Source organism: Hyperolius riggenbachi, chromosome 6, assembly GCF_040937935.1.
Source record: "Hyperolius riggenbachi isolate aHypRig1 chromosome 6, aHypRig1.pri, whole genome shotgun sequence".
Classification (NCBI taxonomy): Eukaryota; Metazoa; Chordata; class Amphibia; order Anura; family Hyperoliidae; genus Hyperolius; species Hyperolius riggenbachi.
This window is the reverse complement of record NC_090651.1, coordinates 161,420,696-161,441,128: the sequence shown is the minus strand read 5'-3', so window position 1 is coordinate 161,441,128 and position 20,433 is coordinate 161,420,696. Positions and strand designations below refer to the sequence as shown.

The window sequence follows — 20,433 nt, the reverse complement described above, 5'->3', positions numbered from 1 at the left end:
TGATCTGTTTTTCTTGTAACAAATATGACAGCCACCATATGCCTCTTACTTCAGGTGTTCTTTAAACACACATCAACTTCGATCCCTGGACATCAGCTACCATGCAAGTGCTGTAGTGGTCTACTTATAATCTAAGATCTGTGGAGTCAAAGTACAACCAAGACCATAAGGGCAGAATCCTATTAAACATTTTCAAAAGTGCTAATTGACCTATTACTGTGGGTCTAAAAGGACAGTGACGGGGTGTGGTAAGGCTTTCCTGTTCTGCTTAGCCTGAAGCAAAGTGAATGTCAAAGGAGTTAAATTCTTGATCATGGAGTTTGCACCTATTGCCAGGTCCCGTAATTTCGGACAGTTGCGGCCAGTCTGAGCATGCGCAGTGAGTTCTCTCCGTCCCTCTCCGGCGTAGAATAGAACTGTGCAGTACTATTCTCCGCCGGAGAGAGACAGAGAGAGCACACTGCGCATGCTCAGACTGGCCGAAGTTACGGGACCCAGTACTGGAGAAGGCTGAGGAGGGCAGCACGGGACCGATCCGTGCAGATGGGGCTGGAGGAAGCCCCAGCTATGTATAAATCGTTTACGTTGGCAGGACTGCCAAGCAACTGGTATTGTTTAAAAGGAAACATCCATATCCCTCTGTTTAGGTTCCCTTTAAGGGGCCAGAGACTGCTTTTACAAAATTAGTTAAAACCACTTAGAAATGGTGCATTCTTTTATATGTTATACTTCATTGAGATTCAGCAAACCTCTACCATCTCCTCTTATGGCTACATCACTCTCCACTGATGTTAGCAGAGGGTTTATTCATATTCATTGGATGTCCTACTGACATCTGCATATCTGGGCAGGCACAGTCATCTAGGAAAGAAAAATGAGGCACTGCGGAATTAATATTCATTTGGTTAAGCATCCCATCCTCACTTTGCCAAGCTTTATAATTTAAACACCAGTGTCATTGTGATCTCCTCCCAGCACCATATAATAGTGTGGGTGGAGGTGACTATGAGAATGATAATCGTGGTAATGCACTACCCAACATTAAGGCCTAGAACCCACTAACAGCGCTTTTCTAAGTCTTTTCTAAGTGCTTGTGATTTAAACAGCTCTTGCTTATGTAATGCTATGTGTGTGATCCCACTTGAGGGATGTGATTTTCAAAAAATTCCGCATAGCATTACATTAGCAAATTCACATCACAAGCGCTTAGAAAAGAGCTGCTGGTGGGTTTCAGGCCTGAATGAAACTTTAAGGAATTCCAAGGTAAGAACAAAAATCCCACACTGAGGCTCCCTTCTCTTGCTGCTTTCAGTTTTGGAAGCTCAGCAAAACAGGTCGGTTCATGAGCTTCTGCGATTGTGGCAGGCGCATGCGCAGAAGTTCACAACCTGGCCTGGGTTGGCGAGCTTCCGAAGCTGAAAGCAGCTTAGAGGAGTACAGACCCTGAGCATGGGACCTGATAGATAGACTTTGAGGGGCTGGAAGAAACCCCAGGTGAGAAAAAAAACACATCTATGGAATAAAGACCTACCAAAATAATGCATGATAATAGACCGTTGCCTGCTTTATTAAGGTTTTAATTATTTTTTTTCTTTGAACAACAGCTCATTTTTTTAAAACTCTGTATTGACCTTCTTGACGGATATCCCGAGCTCAGCTCGGGGTAACCTGCGCAGGAGGATTTCTCCAGGCCCCGCTGGGCCGATTTTCACAAATTTTTTTTATTGCACACAGCTAGCACTTTGCTAGCTGCGTGCATATCCCGATCGCCGCCAATTCGCCGCTACCCGCTGCAAAGATCGCCAGCGGCGATCGAAGTATATAGGAGATTGTCAGTGGCTATAATGTAGCTAGCGCTAGGCTAGCTACATGAATTAAAAAAAAATTATAATTAAAAAAAAAGTGCTGCGCCGCCCCCTTGCCGGCAGAATTGGAACAGCAAGGGGGTTAAACCATAACATAACCAGTTGCATAATAATGAATAGCTTTAATAACCAAGCACATCATAAAATTGATATCCACCCACCAGGTTGATGATATTGCATGGGCTCCTTCTGCTCCCTTCCCAGACCACGTTCAGCTCCTGCACACTGTCGGCGCACAGTGGTTGAGCAGGAGCCAGTTGTTCCCGGAGATGTCAGCTGTCAGAACGGTTTCTCCCTGTGCCACATGCGGGTCATGCTCAGTGCAGATGCTGTGTGGCTCGGTGGAGGTATGGGTGGCTTAGCTTGTGGGGAATTCATGTAGTAAAGCACGGTGTCCCTGTGTATGTGTCAATCCATAGAGCTGTCTAATAGTATAGGAATAAATCCATTAAAAATAATGAGGGATGAAATGTTCCCATCCCTACCGTACAAAGACACTGAGAAAAAGACAAAAAGTGTTGGAGAGCAATGGCTTTATTTAGCAGTAGGTTGATATTGTTTAGCACAACAACATATTAAATGTGCAAAAATATAACTATAGTAAAAAGATTGTCAGTTTGCTAGTAGCACTGTGTAAATAAAAAAAATGCTGGAGGCTGGTCAAATTTACTATGTCTACTATAGTCTACTATATATTACTCTGTCTTCAGGAAAAAGTGTTGTAAATGTACCAAACTCTAAGCATGTGACCCCTAATAAAGGAACATCCTATGTAAACATGTTAAACAGTGTGACAGAAGATTCCTCTGCAAATCTGCTCTTTAAATTCTAGCTTGCGGATTCTATTCCAGCACATAATTAGATGTTTCTTTGAGGTCCCTTTTATACTTACTGTGTTGCATTGCATCAACCGCCACAACCCGTTGCAAAAGAAATGATATCCCAATGGTGCATTCACACTGTATGTGGTGCGGCGACTTGTGGTGGGTCCTGTCGCGCCACCACAACAGTAACATTTGCGATGGTGCGTTCACCCCCGAAGTGAGGCAAAGTATGCATCACTAATTGTTTTCCTGGTTGCACCACAGCAATAACGTGTGGTGAGTCTTTTTGACTGCGGTGTGGTGCAATTGTTTAAAAAAAACAAAACGCACCAAGGCCCATATGCAATTCACTTTTTCTCCTGCGTTTTCTCCAAGGGGATATTTTCATACCTTATTAATAAAATGCCTTTTAAGCCAGAGGCAAGCATGAAAATACTCAGAATACTTTTGATGGTACTTTTACGCCTGCTTATGGTATTGTTCAATTGCAGAGTGCTAAAAAGTTATTTTATACAGATGATGAAAGATTCTCTCCTAGGAGAAAACTCAGGTGAAAAAGTGAATTGCATATGGGCCCAAGTGTAAAAAGACCCTCAAAGGAATATGTATTAAGAGGGAGATTTAGGCCCGGTTCACATTAGCGGTGGCCGTCCGGAATCGCCGTGCCGGAGCCGCACCGCTTGCAGAACGGACGGAACGGACGCACGGCATAGCAATGAAAGCCTATGCGTCCGTTCACATGCGTCCGTTCTGCCGGACCGGATCCGGGCCGGATCCGGACTCCGGCCTCCGTTCCAACATGCGCTATTTTTTGATCCGGCTCCTCCGGCAGCCGTATCCGGGGCGGAGCCGGACTGCACCATCCGGCCAATACAAACCAATGGGGACCGGAGAGCGCACAACACACTGGCTGAGAAATCCGGATGTTCTACCCCACTTCCTATGCGGATTGTTGCGGCGATATTGGATGGGGACACATGGGCAAGCATTTTGGAGTGGAGCAGCACAGCTGGATCCGAATCCGGAGATGTTGGCAGCATGTCGCAGGTGGAGGTGAGTGCTAAACAGCAGAGGGCCTGATTCCACAGGTCCCCCTTCTGCTGACCTCCCAGACCCCAACTTTTTTTTTGTTTTTACGTTACTTTTGCCAAACGGATCCGGATCGCATCCTGATGAACACCTGATGCAACCTGACCGGATCCGGATCGGATCCGGATCAGAACCGTACGGTTCCGGTCCGGATCCGGTCAGGTCATCCGGTCCGTTTGGCAAACAACCGCAAGTGTGAACCGGGCCTTATCAAGAATGGTGCAAAAGTGGCCGCCCATAGCATCTACTCATGTTTCAAACTAGGACTGGTTGTTGTGGCAAAGTGTTCAGTTTTTTGCTTTAGTTTTCTAGGTACCTGATTTTGTAAATCAGCCTTTTTATAGATAAATAAAGAAAACGTGCATGTTTGCATGTATCATCTCTATTCTATTTAGAATTAGGTTGTGTTCCTTTTTTTTCTTTTTTTCTCACTGTAAAGGTTAAGAAAAAGAGCTCTAAGTTTCCCTGCAGTGTTATGGCAAGTAAGAGCCACTCAGTCTTTGTCAAAGGTGGTGACGAATGAACCTTGAAGTTGAGGATTTCCATGGCTAAAACATAACAGTAATATTCTGAAAATGTGTATTTAAGTAAAGCAAGAGAAAGAAAATGTCACTCTTCTAGCAATAAGCCCCAGCCTCCCAAAGCAATATCTACATATCATAAGAACAGTATGTGAGGAAGCCTCTCTAATTGGACCACAGTAAGAAAAACCCTGTCTGTTTTTTTTATTTATTTCCAACACAACGCAAGAGATAAAAAAAAGTAGCCTTAATTTCCAACATGCTTTTTTCAGGCAGGTTTTTAAAATTGCTTTTCATAAAAATGCATTTATTTATAGGTTTTTGTAAAACTATTGCAAAAATACTGCTATTGCAGCATAAAAAAATGTATCGTTCTGCCTGTAAGCAACCACCAGTGACAAATTTGACCATGTGGGGGTGGGGATGGGCTATTTCTGCCTCAGTTCTGCTCCTCTGGCGACAATGGAAGCAATGGAGTTTCTGTCAGTAATGTGGGGGACATGGCTACAGTGGGAATCAAAGTTATTTATTTATTATTACAGTATTTAGTATTTATCTAGTGCTGACATCTTCTGCAGTGCTTTACAGGGTATATATTGTCTTGTCACTTAACTGTCCCTCAGAAAGGCTCACAATCGAATCCCTACCATATCATGTCTGTGTATAACCACTAGGCCACAGTGCTGCCCAGTTGACCAGCCATGACATTACACTTTTCATGCAATGAATTGTGTTTTCTGAGAAAAAGATGAGAAGGGAGGAGGGTTGGACTGATCCAGCAGGAACTCTGGTTTTCCCCGGTAGGTCCTGTTGCTGGTATGCCCCGCCCACTTTTGTGTTCCTGTACATGGTGGGATTGGGGAGAAAAAGAGCCAACAGGCAGCTGAGGCTGCTACTTTGCTATGCCTGTGAGCAGCATGTGTGTGGTATGTGCATGTCTCACTGCTCACAGGGGTTGCAGTCCATCATAGCTCCCCGCAGCTGTCACCATCTGGGACACTTAAAAGAGAGTTGCAGGCAGTATAAACCCCGACCCTGATAGCGGAAGCTCAACCCCGACACAGACACGGAGGATAGGTTGGCTGGCTAGTGTGATCCCTGCCACTCACACACAGAAAGTGTGGTATCTAGCCCCGTGGTTGCTCACTAAGGAGCATATGTCCGGCAGGTGAGCCCTGCCTGGAGGAAGCCCCGCCCCTCGACAGAGGAAAGGTCGCCCCCAGCCTGGTGGAGAATAAGGAGGGTGTGTGTCTGGCACGTGAAAGACAGGCTGGAGCAAGTCTCCCAATTCACTAAGTATCCATCTACCTCCCTCCACTACCTACAGTGACCTTCTCCCTCCCCACTAGCTTCAGTGGCTTTCTGCCTTCCCCACTAGCTCCAGTTACCTTCTCCGCCCACCCACTAGCCCTAGTGGCCTTCTGCCTCACCCACTAGCCCCAGTGACCCTCTGCCCACCACTAGCTCCAGTTACCTTCACTAGCCCCAGTGACCTTCTTCCTCCCCTCCCACTAGCTCCAGTGGCCTTCTGCCTCCCCCACTAGCCCCTGTGACCTTCTCCGCCCACCCACTAGCCCCAATGACTTTCTCCCTCACCCCACTAGCTTCAGTGACCAGCCTCCCCCACTAGCTCTAATGACCTCCTCCCTCTCCCCACTAGCCCCAATGACCTCCTCCCTCCCCCCCCCCTCCACTAGCTTCAGTGACCGTCTGTCTCTCCCACTAGCTCTAATGACCTCCTCCCTCTCCCCACTAGCTCCAGTGACGTCCTCCCTCTACCCACTAGCCCCAGTGACCCTCTGCCCCCCCACCACTAGCCCCAGTTACCTTCTCCGCCCACCCACTAGCCCCAGTGACCTTCTCTCTCTCCCCTTCCACTAGCTTCAGTGACCTGCCTCCTCCACTAGCTCTAATGAACTCCTCCCTCTCCCCACTGCCTTCAGTGATCTCCTCCCTCTCCCCACTAGCTCCAGTGACCTTCTGCTTCCCCCACTAGCTCCAGTTACCTTCTCCGTCCGCCCACTAACCCCAGTGACCTTCTCCCCCCCCCCCCCCCCCCCACTAGCTTCAGTAACCTTCCCCCCCTACTAGCTCTAATGACCTCCTCCCTCTCCCCACTAGCTTCAGTGACCTCCCTCTCTCCATTAGCCCCAGTGTCCTCCCCCTAGTTGCCCAAGTCACAATCTAATCCCTACCATAATCCTAGTCCAATTCCCTACCATATTATTATTATTATTATTATTAATAATAATATTATGTATTTATATAGCACTCACATCTTCAGTAGCATTACAGAGTACATAGTCCTGTCACTGACTGTCCCCAGAGGAGCTTACAATCTAATCCTACCACAGCCATAGTTTTATGCCCTACCATATTATTATTATGTATTTATATTGCACTGACATCTTCTGCAGCACTTAATAGCATGCATAGTCATGTCACTGACTGTCCTCAGAGGAGCTCACAATCTATTCCTACCATAGTTATAGTCTTATGTTTTACCATATTATTATGTATTTATATAGCACTGACATCTTCTGCAGCACTTTACAGAGTACATATTCATGTCATTGACTGCCCCCAGAGGAGCTCACAATCTAATCCTACCACAGTCATAGTCTTATGCCCTACCATATTGCTATTATGTATTTATATAGCACTGGCATCTTCTGCAGCACTAATCTAATCCCTACCATATGTATGCTAACCAAGGCATTACTTCTTATTAAAGGAGAGGGGGCTTCATCCAAAATTTTTCAATTATGCTAGGTGCATACCATACAATTTTTTGGTAGACTTACCTTCCAGATTGATTTTTTCTAACATGTCCGATCTGAATTTCGAGCGATTTTATAAACGATTTCCGTTCACTTCTATGGACATTGAGCAGAAAATAAATCAAACGTGTTGGAAAAAATCGATCTGGCAGGTAAATCTGCCAGAATATTGTATGGTATGTACCTAGCATTAGGACCATTGTCTTTGAATAACACCACTACTTATTTTATGTACATTTGGCCATGCCTATGACCCATCCTGACCATGCCCATTTTCCAGTGCATTACCAAACCCCTTTTTTAACTAACCAGCTTCCCCACCTAGTGCAGGGGCAAATCCAGGATTTTCAAGGGGGGATTCCTGAAAGCGGCATGTGGGCGTGGCCAAAACATGATGTGCGTGGAGCCAAATATTAGCAGTTTCTAGGCTAAATTGCACCCAGGGCGAGGGCGTAAAATGTGCCCCAATGTGGAGACAGGTATAGGTGCCCACAGTATAGGTAGCCAGCCGAGTATAGGTAGCCCATATAGTTGCCCCCAGTATAGGTTAGATAGGTATATGGCTCCAGTATAGGTTAGATAGGTATATGTCCCCTAGTATAGGTTAGTTAGGTATATGCCCCAGTATAGATTAGCTAGGTATATGCCCCAGTATAGATTAGATAGGTATATGCCTCCAGTATAGGTTAGATAGGTATATGGCTCCAGTATAGGTTAGATAGGTATATGGCTCCAGTATACGTTAGACAGGTATATACCCCCCAGTATAGATTAGATAGGTATATGTCCCCCAGTATAGGTTAGATAGGTATATGCCCCCCAGTATATTTTAGATAGGTATATGCCCCCCAGTATATTTTAGATAGGTATATGCCCCCCAGTATATGTTAGATAGGTATATGCCCCCAGTATAGATTAGATGGGTATATGCCCCTCAGTATAGCTTAGATAGGTATATGCCCCAGTATAGATTAGATAGGTATATGCCCCAGTATAGGTTAGATAGGTATATGCCCCTTTACAGATTAGCTAGGTATATGCCCCTCAGTATAGCTTAGATAGGTATATGCCCCTCAGTATAGCTTAGATAGGCATATGCCCCAGTATAGGTTAGATAGGTATATGTCCCCAGTATAGGTTAGATAGGTATATGCCCCCCAGTATAGATTAGATAGGTATATGCCCACCAGTATAGATTAGATAGGTATATGCCCCCCAGTATAGCTTAGATGCTTAGATGCCCCCAGCTTCCCTGTGCGCTAACTCTGCTGCAGTCCAAGGGGGGAGCCCGGAGGGCGGCCGGTAGAGGAGAGGGAGGAAGAGGTCGGGCTGCCCTCCCCGCGGCTCTGGATCCCCCCGCCATTGAGGGGGCACCTACCTACTTAACCTAGACTGGGCAAGCTACCTATCTATCCTATACTGGGGGGCACCTACCTAATGTAACCTGTACTCGGGGGCAGCTACCTATCTATCCTATACTGGGGGGCACCTACCTATCTATCCTATACTGGGGGGCACTTACCTAATCTAACCTGTACTGGGGGTAGCTACCTATCTAACCTATACTGGGGGGCACCTACCTAATCTAACCTGTACTGGGGGCAGCTACCTATCTATCCTATACTGGGGGGCACCTACCTAATCTAACCTAAGCTACCTATCTAACCTATACTGGGGGGCAGCTACCTATCTAACCTATGCTGGGGGGCAGCTACCTGTCTAACCTATGCTGGGGGGCAGCTACCTATCTAATCTATACTGGGGGCACATACCTAATCTAACCTATACTGGGGGGCAGCTAACTATCTAACCTATACTGGGGCACTTATCTAACCTGTATTGGGGGCACCTACCTACTTAGCTAGCCTCTACAGGTGTCAACTACTGGCTACCTATACTGAGGGCACCTACCTACCTAACTAACCTATACTGGGGGTACCTACCTATCTAACCTATGCTGGGGGCAACTATACTGGCAACCTATATTGGAGGCACCTACCTAGCTAACCTGTACTGGGGGCACCTACTTATCTAACTTATACCGGGGGGAGGGGTGCCTGCCTATCTAACATATACTGGGGGCAACTATACTGGCTACCTATACTGGAGGCAACTACCTGCCTAACCTATACGGGGGGCAACTTTACTGGCTCACCTATGCCTGGCCACCTATACTCGGGGGGGGGGGACCTATAGCTGGCTACCTATACTGGGGGGGGGGCGCAATTTTTACACCCTCGCCCTGGGTGCATTTTAGCCTAGAAACTGCACTGGAGTGGATCCATCACCTGTACACTACCCACACCAAAATATTCCTGGAACCGCCCCTGCATAGTCATGTTGCTGACTATCCTCAGAGGAGTTCACAATCTAATCCATACAGTAGTCTAATTTCTATCATATTATTATGTACCACTTACATCTTCAGCAGTACTTGACAGAATACATAGGTATGTGAGCTTCAAATTATGGGGTGAGTGGGCCCCAGGCTGAAAATTCACTGGTGGTCCCTCAGTGTCCCAGTCTGACTCTGGAAGGGAGAGATGCTGAAGCAGTTGAGTTGAATACTGGCATCTTGTAATCAAGACGCTAGAAGATTATTTTTATTGCATAGAAAATGTTTTGTAATTTTAAATGCACACTTTTTTTCTTTTTACATTTCCATGAAGTTTAGTTATAAAACTGGCATGAGTTTGGTCTTTAATCCAATGAGATACACTAACTTTTAGATATACTAGCCTATGGGTTGTTTAGGTTGCCTGTAATATCTCAAGGGAAAGTCTAGGTAATTGCTTTATAAGCATGTTCTGTATATATCCCTAAAGCTAGCTCAAAATTAACTGGAATCCATCATTACTGTATGCAATCTGAAAATGGAAGTGTTACGTACCCTACCCACAGATAAAAAATCATTTTATGTTGCATTTGGTACATACAGTGGTGTTTTTATAATTTAATACTTTAGATGATTTTTATGTCTACAAATTATCCCTAAATATTTTGTACCAGCAATTCATTTTGCAGGGTTTTTTTTTTGTTTTGTTACTTTAATAAACCAGCATTTTGTTTAAAAAAAGTACATGCCAGTACCAGATATGTTTAAATTTTGTTTATTAAATGCATTGCCCGCATCGACATGTAATAAAGCCCACATTAGACAGTAGAGATTGTAATTGAGAAGCCAATACATTTGAGATGATTGATAATTATGCTTATTATTATGATACAGAATTATAATTATTATAAAATATCTATTGTAAATGGACTAAATGACTATTGCAGTGTAGACATTTTATTGGTCTATTTTCTAGCTGCATAGATTTGCAGTAAAATGTACATGACTCTGCATTAGCTTGGAATTTTTTGCAGATCTTAAAGTGTACCAGAGCCGAAAGTTAAAAAGATTTTATACATACCTGGGGCTTCCTCCAGCCCCACTGTGAAAAAACGCGGAAAAGCCGCCGCGTGCGCTCAGAGTAAGGCGGCTGTTTCCGCGTCCAACGCGGCGGTCTGCACGCGTGGGCCTACATCTGCTAGTATGGCCGAACGCGGAGAAACCGCCGCATGCCTTGATAGCGGTGCGGCGGTTTCCGCGTCCAGCGTGGCGGGTGGTATGCAAGACATGTCTGGTGTGGCTGGGACTGATAGTCCACACAGGTTCAGAAGGGCGCGCGCGCGATGAGAGGCAGAACTTTTATGACAGCCAGAAGGGAGTCAGCTGACCAAGCCAGTCAGCTGACGATTGTACCAGTTCCCATTGGTCCAGCACTTAGGGGAGGCGCTGGAGAGCGCTGGGCTATATATACTGGGTGCTGGTCATTCTCTGGTTGTCTGTCGTTGCGATCACTACGTGGAAGCACTCAGACCTTATTGTCAGAATCTGTGTTATCATTCTGTTATACTTCAGACTAGTCCCAGGGTGTTGATGATCAAGGACCTCACACCCAAACATTAGGAATCTGTGTTATCATTCTGTTATACCTCAGACTAGTTCCAGGGTGTTGATGATCTAGGACCTCACACCCAAAGATTAGGAATCTGTGTTATCATTCTGTTATACCTCAGACTAGTTCCAGGGTGTTGATGATCAAGGATCTCACACCCAAAGATTAGGGACTTGTGTTACCATTCTGTTATACTTCAGACTAGTTCCAGGGTGTTGATGATCACGGAGCTCACACCCAAGACTAGGCATTGTTTATTATCTGTTATGACCTTCTGCTTTCCTGACCACTCTTCTGTTCACTGATTTGGTACTTTGCTATATCTGATACTCTGTTGCCAAACCCTGCTTGCCTTAGGATTACCGAATCAGCCTCCTGTCTTTGTACTTTGTATGTCCGTGTGTTGCCGACCTGGCTTGTCCGACCTTGAGAGCTATCTCCTCAGTTAAGAGATAGTTCACAGACCAGTCAGTGACATCCTCCTATTGGTGTCACTCACGCCCTGGTCCTTCCTCTCCCAGTCTGACTCCTCCCTGCGGGAGATTCTCAGGCTGCTGAAAGGTACTCATACTCTAGCAGTATTCCTTACTGCCTTTGTACCTGTCCTCCTGATATTGTTCTCAAAGTATTACTGTTGCACCAAACACTCATATCTCTCAGGTGTCCAGAGGTTAGTAATATATCTGATTATTGGTGATACTGCAGATCGTCAATAATCAGGTATATATCTGTATTATTGGTGATACTGCAGATCACCAATAATCAGACCCTCTCTGTGTTACACTGATCGTTACACCCATAAACTCCAATCTCTCCCACACCGCTGTCCTCCTCTGCTCGCAGCTTCGGGAACCGGGTCCCATCACTTCCGTCAGTCGGAGCCAGTCTGGTGTAAGAGAAGTGCGCCATTTGCATATCTCTCCAGCAGCTGCTGGAAAGATACATAGGGGGTGCGCTTCTCCTGCGTAGCTGGCCGTAACTGACGTCAGTGACAGGACCCAGTTCCCAAAGCTGCGAGCAGCGGAGGACGGCAGCATGGAAGCGATCGGAGCTTAAGGCGCTGGAGGAAGCCCCAGGTATGTATAAAATCTTTTTAATTTTCCAGCTCTGAGTCCCTTTAAGCCAAATAGAGAGTTGGCACTGAGACAAAACTTTGAACTAAATATATTTAGTTAAATTTGTGGCACAGGAACATGGGGAAACAAAAACATCTATAGTTGGCGGAAGTAGATTTGTACTAAAATGCTTTTAGAAGACCATGACATATGGATGTGGAAACACAAAAACTCCTATGATGGTGGGAGTCTAAGTGTTAAAGCCTTTTTTAGTTTTCGTAATATTAAAATAACAAGGATCTCCTCTGTTAATAGATTTCTCCTAAAATGCAGTTGTTCTTGTCTGGCAAGTGGAAGCTGAGCTAGCAAATGAAAGCCACCAGCTGCCAATCAATCAGCCAGTAGCTGGTCATTTAATACCATAGTCACATAACTTTGTAAATTCATGTTTGCATGCACAACATGTAGAATAATTATTAGTGTCCACTTTGTTTATTTTGTAATCACAGGGCCTAAATATATCATCATTACCGAAAGGATATGAGGTGTTCTGAGTCTAGCCTATTAGCCTATTGCCTGTTACTTTACAGACCATCAGGTGAAAGAAGAATACAGGACTGATTTCAGTGACAAAAAAAGATAAAACATTAAAGTACTTCTCAAGAGCTGCTCCAACACTATGGAACTTCCTACCTCCACCCATTAGGGCAGCCGTTTCCTTCAACATCTTCAAGAAAGCCCTCAAAACTCACCTTTTCACTCTGGCCTACTACCCCTCACAAGTGCTCTAAACCCACAGCTGAACTCTGGTGCCCTACCTTTCGTGTCCTTACCTCTGCCTCTAGATTGTAAGCCTTTGGGCAGGGTCCTCCTCCTTTTGTGTCCTACCTTATCATGCACCTCCATTACTGTGAACCCATGCTATGCATCTGAGTGAACCTAACCTCCATGCTCCCATCCCGTGACTGACTAAGCATTACCTTGTACTCATACTGTGCTGCATGATCTGGTCTTTCTTGTATTCATGTATTGTCATTTTGCTGTATGTCACCCTTAAATATTGACTGTAACCTAAACTAATGTCCAGCGCTGCGTAATATGTTGGCGCTTTATAAATACAATAAATAAATAATAAATAAAGTAAAACCAGTGACCTTCACCTGTACTCATTCAAAGCAACTTATGAGATGAGATAGATAGGCTGTCAATAATTATTTACTTTTGTTGGGATCTACTGAAGAAAGAACCGGCATCCCTGATAAGGATCGTATCACACGTTATAATGAATGTGAATTGCAATGGAAACTGGACATAGACTTTAATACAAAGCCTGCATGCAGGCAGTTAGAATAATGTGATCCATTACAACGCAGTACTGTGAACAGGCCCATAGCATTGTATGGGCAATGAGTTGACATGCAGAATTATTCTGCAACACAACTGAGCACTGTAAACTAGCCCTAATGCCAGGCATACACGGCTAGAATATGCGCCGGAATCGAGCCAGCGGCTCGATGCGGGCGCATCCCCACTCGTCCCTGCGGCCACCCGGATCGTTTCATGCTCGTCCCCGCGGGCGCTCCTTATCTTTTCGGTTTTTGCTATTGTCCGCCCGCGGGTATCGAGCGGGGAATCGATCCGCGCGGTGATCGGGCCTGTCGGAAATTATCAATCCAGCCATCAGCGGCTCGATTGATAAAAAAAAAAAACGAGCTGTGTATGCCCGGCATTAGAGAAAAGGGCTTAGATTCAAATGGAATACTTACTGGTTGTATAATGCTTGGAGTACATTGTTGTAAAGTTTCATTATCTCAGCAATAGGTACTTATTGGACTTCTGGGACATCAAAACAGTGAACTGAGCAACTGAAACCACATCAAAGCTGAATTTTATCAATTTAATTTTTCTCTTCACTAAACAATTAACAAGCACACATTTATTTTGAGGCTTATCAGTCCTTTTAATTGTTATTGTTAATGTATTCTTATTCACTAGTCAGCACTGCACCTGCAGATGTTGTAATGTAACAGGAAAGAGCAGAAACGTGCATTCCAGACAAGTTCTAACATGGGGGATTTGCAGCTGTGAGCGCCTTTTTTATGACATGGAGCATAGGATACTTGGGATGAGCACATTTGTACGAAATGACCCTAGAGTTCATTGTGCCCCAAGGAGCCATGTGGCAGTTGCATTATGTTTGCATCTTTATTTTATTTACCATTTTAAGCCACTCTCAGGAAAACTGCATATTTTGCAAATAAAGAAAATATCATATTACAGGTAATTATTAAATACAATTCATGTTAAATAAAATTCCTTTCATAATATGTAGCAGTGTATAGGAAAGAATTACCCCTTTCTAGCTGTATTTACTCTGTACTTATAACAACAAAGAGAAAGCTATAAAAGCAACAGATCAGAACACAATATAAAAAACCCTCTTTAAAAAAAATGTAATCTCAATCAAAGATAACTAATCACCTTTCCATCGCACAACCAGCTAACTGGCTTTCACCTGTGATCAACTATAATCATTTTGATTAGTACAGCATAAATAGCTATTCCTGGAACATGTCAGTGTTTGGTATTGCAGCTGAAAGCAAATCGTCAACTATGATTGACAAGACAATAACAAAAGAGGGATGAAGTGTGGACAGGTACATATCAAAAGATGGAGCCCCCCCCCCCCCCCCCCCCAAAAAAAAAAAAATTGCAAATGCTTAACTGTAGAATCTATAAAGTACCCTTAAAGGGTGGATGGTGTGGGAATGGGAATCCTCTGTCATAATGTGAGTAACACTGCAGCATACTGATGCATTATTATCTTATATTATACACTAGATCTTAAAGTGTAACTCCACTTCAACAACAAAAATGAGGAGTGGGGATGTACAATAGTGTTGAGCTTGAAATTCGCACACATTGAAATTTTGCATCAGAATTGTGAAATTCTAATGCAATATTTCAAGAAAATGTGTAATCAATTTCACTCATAATGAAAATTATAATCTATAATTTTACAATTACTCATAATTACACAAAAATGTGAAATTTGCGTTTTTGGAAACCTCGTATGTCGGTGTCAAATGAGATTGGGGACCAACTATGGGTGTTGGTATGTGTTGGGGCCATCTGTGCCTGCAGGAATATATTGGGGTCCACCTATGACTGGTAGTGGATATTGGGGAACACTTATTAATCCTAGTGAATACTGGGTGACACGTATCGTATGACTGCTGCATTTATTGTGGGTCATTTATTAATGCTGGTGGATATTGGGGGACACCTATGACCGCTGCATAAGAAATGTTTTTATTTAAAGGTTATTATGCTGTTGTGTATCTTTGAGAGCAGAGAATAAGTTCTGAGTTCAGGGCCTCTTTGGCTATCATTCACAAAAGTGTGTTCTTAAAAAATTCTGGGCGGAAAATACCACATTCGGTATTTTAGACCTTTGTGTGCTAATTCATAAACATTTTCACAGCTGCCTTTGAAGTTCGGTAAATTACCGCAGCCCATTGAGTGGTACAGCAGATGTGTGGTTATCTCACTTTTGTTACAAGCTGTAATTATGGTTCCCTGCACAGACTCACACAGACTTCGGCTCCCTGCACAGACTCGAACAGACTGACTCACACAGACTTCGGTTCCCTGCACAGACTCGAAAAGGCTGATTCACACAGACTTCGGCTCCCTGCACAGACTCGAATAGACTGACTCACACAGACTTCGGCTCCCTGCACAGACTCAAACAGACTGACTCACACAGACTTCGGCTCCCTGCACAGACTCGAAGAGACTGACTCACACAGACTTCGGCTCCCTGCACAGACTCGAACAGACTGACTCACACAGACTTTGGCTCCCTGCACAGATTCGCAGAAACTTTGGCTCCCTGCACAGCCTACTTTGCTCTTATCCGCATGCTTATCGCCTCCGCCAAGCAAGCGGTATTCTCTGTCCCAATACCTCCTGCTCTAATCTTTATGAATTGACATTTAGTGGCATGTGTTGAGATAATCACCGCACAATTTACCTCACTGCTCGGTAATTTGAACTTTTCATGTGGTAACAGCTTCTATGCATTTACATTTTGCTAAGTGCTCGGTAAAGTCAGCTGTAATGCGGTAATGCTTTATGAATGGTAGCCTCTAAAAGGTTACAACTGTCCTTTAATATCTGTCAGTTTCTATTTCTTATCCTTACAGTGTTACAAAGTGTAACTTCAAACACAGTCTGGTTTAAAATCTTTGTATCCTAATAATAAAATAATAAAAATAAACGGTAAGATCCTTCACTGGCTGCATCGGTCTCATTCGCAATGTGTTGTGCCACATATTGCTTTGTGTGGTATTGCTGTCCCCCACACACATTTGTATACTTTGGTATACAGAGCATGAACAAGAGTTCATGGGCAAATCAATTACTGCGAAGTGCCCTGTGACTGAAAATCATGCCCAAACCATTACCACTCTGCCACCATGCTTCAAAGTTGGTATGAGGTATTTTTGATGATATGTTGGCTTTTGTCAATGTGGCATTGTGCATTATGGCTAAACATCTCCACTTTGGTTTCATCCATCTAAGATGTCTGACATATTGGGCCATATGTAATTCACTTTTTCTCCTGATTTTTCTCCTAGGAGATACATTTTCATCTTCAATTTACATTAACTTTTTAGCACTTTGCAATGGAAAAAGTACCACAAAGTAGATGAAAAAGTACTGTCCAAAATATTTCGAGTATTTGTTTGCTTGCTGGTGGTTATCCATGCAATGGCAGCTTCTAGTAGTGGAGCTGGGAGACTTTTGCACAGTTGATATTGCTTGTAAAGGTGTTTTGCCTTCCTCTGGATTAACTGAGATATGTTAGGGTGCAGGTTAGTGTTGTACCATATTTTTTGGCTGAACTTAATAGACATATGTAACTATGTAACAAACAGAGTATGCTGGTTCAGACGGACGCTTGCAGAGCGTTCACAGCCAGCGTTCGGGGCTTGGTGTTAAACGCTCCCATTCAAGTGAATGGGAGCGTTTGTACCAAGCTTTCAAGCGCGTTTGCACGAACGCGGCGTTCGGGTCCCGATTTTCCCTGGCGTTCAAGGAGTCCCTGGATGGCTAATGTCCCTCTAGGGGAAGAAAAAACGCGACTGCATCCGAACGCAACACAAACGCTGCTGAAAGCCCGCAACCGCGACGCCAACAAACGCGACGCCTCCAAACGTCCGTCTGAACCAGCCAAAAGGTTATTGGTGGGAAGTAGTCCCTGGCAATTTCATTTCTTCTTGTGAGGGGTAGGAATGAGTTAAATAGTCGCTGGCAGATTTGTGAGATTTTTATTGGACGATCTGATCGATTTACGAGAATCTCACAATTTAGGTTTGTGTGGCACGTTCGATTAGAGAAAATCAGTTGTAATGAAAAGTGAAACGTTCGTAAGTTGAAGTGAAAGGATCGATAAATCACGTCTTTTGACTGCTATTAATGAGGGCTAAAAATTGAAAAGATTATACTATAATTATCTTACTGCTACTTACCTATATTTATTATTTTATATTTACCATTGTTTTTACAGGAAAGCATTGTAGCACTTTCGGCAGGTATCCCTATACAATACAGTCCTATTGCAGCTGTACAGAGATATCCGGCAAAACATTGAAACTTTGCAAATTCACTGCTTTAAATACCTATGGGTAAGAATACATTTAGTGAGCCATATTTAGAATCTGCTAGCAATCTTTTGATCGCTATTAAGGGATAAAATCGATCTAAAGATTGTATGAACTTTTTTTTTACTTTATTTACAATTATTTTTATGGAAAATCCATGTTGTTGCCTTTCATGATGAGATTGGGGCCGATTCGTCATGTGACCGAACTTGCAAATGTTGCTCGCTCATCGCTAGTGAGGGGGTTTCATTTACATTAACTCTTTGCCATTGCAAGGGTAAACCGATATCAAGGCTGATTGCTCTAAGCAACTTTTTAGTGGCAATTTCAGACTAAATGTAGTCTGCAAAGTATATTCTGCAATCATCTCCAGCTCAGAGAACATTAGAAAATCAGGTCTACGGTGTCCAGAAAGAAATACTTTACTAGTCCTGCACTGCTGGCTAACCATCTCTGCTGGATTTCTTTGTAAAAAGTGGTTTGATTTTTTTTTTCATGCAATTTTTGCCTGTAACTTACCATGATGAAATGAGAAGAGGCTCTAAGGAGCCAGAATGAAGATAAGTTTTTACCTCTGTAAACTCATGCTGCTATGTTTACGCTACCTGATGAAATGTGTATTGACATTACAGCAAAATATGATATTAAAAATAGCACAAAGTCTACTATTAAATAAGGATTTATAGGTATAGCAGCAGCATCATTATTATTGACTGCTAGACATCAATGAGATGCTAATTTTGCCAGATCGATGCAGATTTTCTCGCAGTCTCCAGTCTGTATACAAATTAGCACCTGTCATGATTGCTCGTGCCACTTACCTTTCCTCGCTCCTGCACTGGCTCCTGCTAGGGTGGCAGAATGTAACGATCGCTCATTACACTCCAACCGCTAAGGCCCACGCAGCTCCTTTCTCCGTCTCCTTTTCTGTAATATATTTGGAAAAGAAGCAGGCGGTTTACTTCTGGCAAACAGAAGGAGCGATCAGTGTGGCAGGTTGGAAAAGGGGAAGGATAAAGGTGCTGCTCTTGGTATCCACCTTGGTGGCAAAAGTATCTGTGTTTGAGACAAGAAGAGACAGAGCGCAATCAGGGGAACAGTACAGCAGTAGATTGGGTGAATTCAGAATAATCTCACCTCTAGAAGTTGCTGGCGAACCTGTACAGGAGCAGCCAGCGTGCAGGCTTCTATCCCTCTAGCCAGGGATCAGGCACAAAGGCAGCTGGATTCCTCTTTCACTCGTTTCATGTTTGCCTGATGAAAGGAGGACTTGGTCTCCTGAAACGCGTTGCAATATATTTTAATAAATCTTAATCAACACTATACGGCAGCCATCGTTTCTTCCTTCCTACACGCATTGCTGCATTACAATTAGACCACCACTCCAACTGCCTGTGAACTGCCTGTGCAAGACTCATGGAGCAGCGTGGAGCTTTGCTTTTAGATCCCTCACTCCTGGAGCTGATGCTTTGAAATCCTCCACAATCTGTTTGTACAACCTCATATAGCGGACTCGCACACAGACAGGGTGTACAACCTCAGAGCCGCTCGCCAACAACCATCCGAGTGAAAGAGGAATCCAGCTTCCTTTGTGCCTGATCCCTGGCTAGAGGGATAGAAGCCTGCACGCTGGCTGCTCCTGTACAGGTTCGCCAGCAACTTCTAGAGGTGAGATTATTCTGAATTCACCAAATCTACTGCTGTACTGTTCCCCTGAGTGTGCTCTGTCTCTTCTTGTCTCAAACACAGATACTTTTCTGTAATGGTGGAGAGACGCCGACCCGACAGCCCTCTGGGTTCAGCGTCTCTGCCTCTGTTGCTAGGCTGCTACCCTCTTATGCAGTGTCTACACCTGTCACTAATTGATAGGTAGGGTATAAAAACCCTGCACTCTCACTGTTAGGATGCTGTTGCATCCCTGGTCACAGCCACCTTTCCCCCTTTCACTTTCCTGGATTTCCCCCCTTTTTGGCATTCCCTCAACCAGGCACTCCCCTTCTGGATACCCTGCTCACATATCCCTATTGCTAAACCTGCCTGGCTGTCAGTCACCTTTCTTTCAGCAGCCTAACTGTGAGAGAACGCGGAAAAGCCGCCGCGTGTGCTACTGAGGAGGCGGCTGATTTCGTGTCCAATGCGGTGGTTTGCATACGGAAGCGTGTGTCTGGTAGCAGGGCAGAACGCGGAAAAGCCGCCGCATGCAACGACAGTAAGGCGGCTGGTTCCGCGTCCAGCGCGGCGGTTTGCACGCGGCGGCGTGTGTCTGGTGTGGCTGAGTCTGTTAGTGCACACAGGCTTAGGAATACGCGCGTGCGCGCTGAGAGGCAGAATTCTTATACTGGGCAGAGAGAGTCAGCTGATCACGCCGATCAGCTGACTCCAGAGCAGGATACTATTGGTTGATCAATTAGGGGTGGTGCTGGAGAGCACTACTCCATATATAGTTACTGCTGGCCAGTTGCAAGTTGTCTGCCGTTGCGAACACTACGTGGAAGCACTCAAACCTTAGTCAGATCCAACAGTGTGTTTGAACCAGGTGGACCTGGGAATTCACACTGAGCCAGATTACTTGAACTGTTATTCTGTTTATGCTTAAGCTAGTTCCAGGGTGTAGAGACCAAGGACCTCACACCCAGACTAGGGAACTGTATTATCATTTGTGTTATACTCCAGACTAGTTCCAGGG

At 44.4% G+C, this 20,433-nt stretch overlaps 1 protein-coding gene across 1 annotated transcript in view; it reads left to right on the top strand.

Moving 5' to 3' along the window:
* The window catches only part of TSEN15 (tRNA splicing endonuclease subunit 15), a 145,316-nt gene extending 132,159 nt beyond the window's left edge, over nt 1–13,157 (top strand). The window contains exon 5 of the mRNA XM_068240135.1: nt 12,588–13,157. The gene's annotated coding sequence lies outside the window, so the exon portion shown is untranslated. The remainder of the gene's footprint in view (nt 1–12,587) is intronic.
* Nucleotides 13,158–20,433: the final 7,276 nt, after the last annotated feature.